Source organism: Palaemon carinicauda, chromosome 1 (genome assembly GCF_036898095.1).
Source record: "Palaemon carinicauda isolate YSFRI2023 chromosome 1, ASM3689809v2, whole genome shotgun sequence".
Classification (NCBI taxonomy): Eukaryota; Metazoa; Arthropoda; class Malacostraca; order Decapoda; family Palaemonidae; genus Palaemon; species Palaemon carinicauda.
In genome coordinates this window covers 198,145,514-198,150,073 of record NC_090725.1, presented here as the reverse complement: position 1 = coordinate 198,150,073, position 4,560 = coordinate 198,145,514, and the positions used below count along the sequence as shown (strand labels likewise).

Sequence of the window (4,560 nt, the reverse complement as noted above, 5' to 3'; positions counted from 1 at the left end):
TGTCCATAGACATTACAATTCTTTCTTATGATTTTTCTACACCCCCCCCCCCTCACTTCCCTGCTATTATTCATTATCCCGGGACAGGTAAACGTGTAGCGTATACGCTACCGCCTATATGTGCAAAACCACTTTTTCACTTCTGCTCCGCTTCGGTTCGGCTTCTGAGCGGGAATTTACCCAGCACCGGTTAGTTAGACCAGAGATGGCCGAAGGAACAACTGCCATTGTCCTCTCTCTCACCATTTTTTGGAAATCACTATTTTTGTTTTTCCTGGTAGCGTATACGCTATACATTTACCTGGTAAGTGACTGTGATTGATTTTGACAAGTTTTACAATGTTGATTACAATATATTTATTTCTGTGAATAGTGCTTTGATACTTAAAGTGAACGTTGATAGATGATCTGAGAATATGATGCTAATGGTATATTGGATGTAGGATTACCATCTATTGTTTAATTTAGCCAATATTAGTAATGTGTTTTTTTCTCTTTTTTTTCAGTTTCGATCATGGTACGCAGAAATCTTTCAGAAGAGGAGATCTTGATGATATTGTTCAGCACTGATGACCTAGGAAGATGCAATGAAGACAGAAAAGCAACAAAGATAGCATATTTGTCCTCGTTCGTCAACAGCTAGGACGAAGCTGTTGTGTGTCAACTGTAAAAAGTCTTCTTGCCATCGTCATATTAAGACACTGCACTGAATGTAGCTCAGAATGGTTAGTATTCATTATTTTCTGTTTTATTTTAAACTTTTCTATAATTTTAGCAATATATTGAGGATATTATAGGTCACACAGACTGGAGTAGTGTAAATATGAAAGAGGAAAATTCATTATCGGCGCTAGTTATTTATTTTGAAAATTTGAAAAAAAAAAGTCAACTTTTTTTAATTTCTGGGTTTTCATATACCATCTTATTTATCTATTATTCAAATTTCATGTATACAATTTTCAGAAGTCTCACTTTATAATTTATATTGAAAAAAATATTTTTGTCATGTAACTTTTTTTTCGTTACTAAAAATTTCCTTCTTTTTCTTTTCTTTCCAGATTTTTTAGTTTTTAGCCTAGGAGGTTCATCTTTCAACTAAAAATGCACCAAATGTAGCCAAGAATGGTTAGTATTCATTATTTCCTGTTTTATCTTAATATTTTCTACAATTTTAGCAATAATTTTCGGATATTATAGGTCACATAGACTGGAATAGTGTAAATATGAAAGAGGAAAATTCATTATAGCCGCTAGTTATTGTTTTGAAAGTTTTCAAAAAATAGTTAACTACTTTTATCTCAGGATTTTCAATATATTATTTTATCTATGTATTATTCAAATTTTATGTATACAATTTTTAGCAGTCTTAATTTATAATTTATATTAGAAAAAAAATATTTTTGTCTCATGTAACTTTTTTTATTTCTAAACATTTCCCCCTTTTTCTTTTCATACCAGATTTTTCTGTTTTCAGCCTAGGAGGTTCATTTTTCAACTGAATATGCCTCAAGGACTCCCAGAAACTACCATTAGGCTGTTTTTATCAAGTAGCAAGGACAAAGGCTCCCAAGGCCCCGAGAGTGGTAGTCTCTGAAAATCAACAAAAGTTTTTGAGTCTCAGTTAATGAGAAATCTTTAAGTTACTTCCATATTTTTATTGAGTATATCCTAGTTGTAGATAGCTAGAATTATATGTATAAAAAATTAATAAAAAAATGCATTACCAGAACTACCAAGTGAAGTTGAAACAAGCTGTAGCGTATACGCTACACATTTACCTGTTACGTTATCGATTTAGACGTTTACCTGTCCAGGGTTAAATCTCTCATCATGTTAAAGTGATCATTTGTTAAGTTTTGTGTTGTCAATTCACTATCAAAATTGATATCTTACTGCCATACTACTTTTTCTTGGGGAACTCTTCCGTGTGCTTGTTATAGTTTTAAAAGCATTAGTTCCTTCTTCCCAAACATTGTTTCATATTAAATATTTTCCTACGTTAACAATCTTCCATGTCTAAACCTACCGTTATCTTTACCAATCACTACTTCCGTTAAGATTTAATGTTAATATAACCAATAATTTTATTCCTGTTAGTTCTGTCAACATTAATATTATCAATATCATTGATATTACCATCATTGATATTATTAATGTTATTAGTAGTATATTTATTTTAAATGTTATCAATAATATTATTGTTATTATTATCATCAATAGCAACATTGTTAATATTAGATGTAATCATAACTCATATTATTATTATAAATATTTGATTAATATCTTACTAACATGTGATTGCATTAATGAAATGAATTTGAGGTATCATTACTGTTAATGTTGTTGAAATTATTATTATTATTATTATTATTATTATTATTATTATTATTATTATTATTATTATTATTGTTGTTGTTGTTGTTGTTGTTGTTGTTGTTATTATTATCATTATCATCATAAGTGACAATGTATCCCTAGTTTTATACCTAATGCTAGGAGGTAGATTAACATATAAACGTTATAGCGATAATTATGTAAACCCTATAAGAAAAAACTAATCAAAGTTAAAACTTCTGGAGTTTCACTAAAGCCATTGTCGAATTAGGAAGACTATTCCACTATTTATTTAAAATCAGAATAAAATTTCAGGAATACCATGTAGTATTAAGCTTATGGTTGAAAAGGCAAGATTTATAGAATTAACTGCTTACTTAGTGACACGTGGTTAAAATTATAGTCTGAAAGATGTAAATTAAAATGACCGGTATTTTGACAAATCATATAAAGCAATGATGATTATTGAAGTGACAGGTAGAGTGTCCGGGATTGAAAGCGGAAGAGGAAGAGAGGGTTTGGCCTTATTGCTGATTGAATGAATGACAGATAAAGTAGTGGAATGGAAGGAGGTATCATCTAGGTTAATTTGGGTAAAGGTTAGGTTGGGGAGGGAATGTTGGGCTTTTGTTAGTGTGCGTAGGCCAGGTTGTGAGCAAAGTGAAGAAGAGGGGAATGAATTCAGGAATGAATCAACTAAGTGTGTATAAGGACTGTGTAGAAGGAATTATATAGTTGTGATTGGTGACTTAAATACCGGGGGAGGTAAAAGGTGCCATTGGGAAGTATGGCATACCAGGTGAAAGTGAGAGTTGTGAGAGACTGGTAAATATGTGTGCTGAACAAGAGCTGGTGATAAATAGTTCTTTTAAGAAGAGAGATAGTAACAAGTATACATGGGTAAGAGTGGCAAATGGAAGAGTGGTGAAATGGGCATTAATAGACTGTGTCGATAACAAGAAGGATGTTTGGAAGATTAAATGATAAGCACGTGTTCAGGGGTATGGCTAATGGTATGTATGATCACTTTTTGGTTGTAGGAAAGTTAGTTGTAGCAAAAAAAGTGGGAAATATAGTGGGGGATTGTAAAAGTGAGCTAGTGAAGGGAAGAGTTAGAAAAACCAGAGGTAATAAGTGAATATCAAGAAAGTAGCATATGGCAGGGTGAAAGGAAGAGGGACTAGTGATCTAGGTTTTAGAGGAGTGGAAGTTAGTAGGTGGGGTCAGGGATTGGATCATTCTTATTAAGAAAATAAGAAGTTTTGGAAAGAAGTGAAAATAAGAAAGAGGGGTGGATCAAGAAGTGAAGAGATAGTAAAAGATGAAAGTGGAAGGTTGTTGAAAGGAGAGGAGGCAAGGAAAAGGAAGTGACAAGATCACTAGATAAAACAAGAGTAGGAAAAGCACCTGGTATGGGTGGCATGAGGGCTGAGATGTTGAAGGAAGGGGTCGTAACTGTACGCAAATGGTTGGTGAGATTATTTAATATATGTTTTATTTTGTCATTGGTACCAGTGGACTGGGTGTGTGCGTATAACGTTCTGCTATACAAAGGTAAGGGAGATGTGCATGATTATTGTAATTCAAGGGGTATTAGTTTGTTCAATGTGGTTGGAAAAGTGTATGGGAGAGTGCTAATTAACAGGTTTACGGATAAAACAGAGGATGCAATCATAGAAGTGCAGGGTGGTTTTAGAAGAGGTAGGGGATGTATGAATCAGATTTTCTACAGTTAGGCCGATATGCAAAACATATTTAGCAAAAGGTAAGGAGGTATATGATGCATTTATGGATCTGGAGAAAGCTTATGATAGAGTTGATAGGAGAGCAATGTGGAATGTGATGAAGTTATATCGAATTAGTGAAAGGTTGTTGCAAGCAGTGAAGAGTTTATACATGGGCAGTCAAGAGTGTATTAGGATAGGAAATGAAAATAGTGAGTGGTTTCCAGTGAGAGTAGGACTGAGACAGGGATGTGTGATGTCGCCACGGTTGCTCAGTTTGTTTGATAATGGAGCTGTGAGAAAGGTGAATGCTCGAGCGCTAGATCGAGGATTGAAACTAATAGATGAAAGTGATCAAGAGTGGAAGGTGAATCAGCATTTGTTTGCGGATGATACTGTATTGATTGCAGACTCGGAGGAAAAGCTGGGTCGATTAGTGACAGAGTTTGGGAGGGTGTATGAGAGAAGGAAATTGAGAGTTAATACGTGTAAGAGAAAGGTT

The 4,560-nt window shown here is 33.7% G+C and overlaps 1 long non-coding RNA gene across 1 annotated transcript; it reads left to right on the top strand.

Moving 5' to 3' along the window:
- The first annotated feature begins 418 nt into the window (after positions 1-418).
- LOC137643920 (uncharacterized) lies at positions 419-2,193 on the top strand. Its single transcript, XR_011045093.1, has 3 exons — positions 419-725; positions 1,068-1,125; positions 1,459-2,193. It is a non-coding gene; the product is annotated as an uncharacterized lncRNA (long non-coding RNA).
- Positions 2,194-4,560: the final 2,367 nt, after the last annotated feature.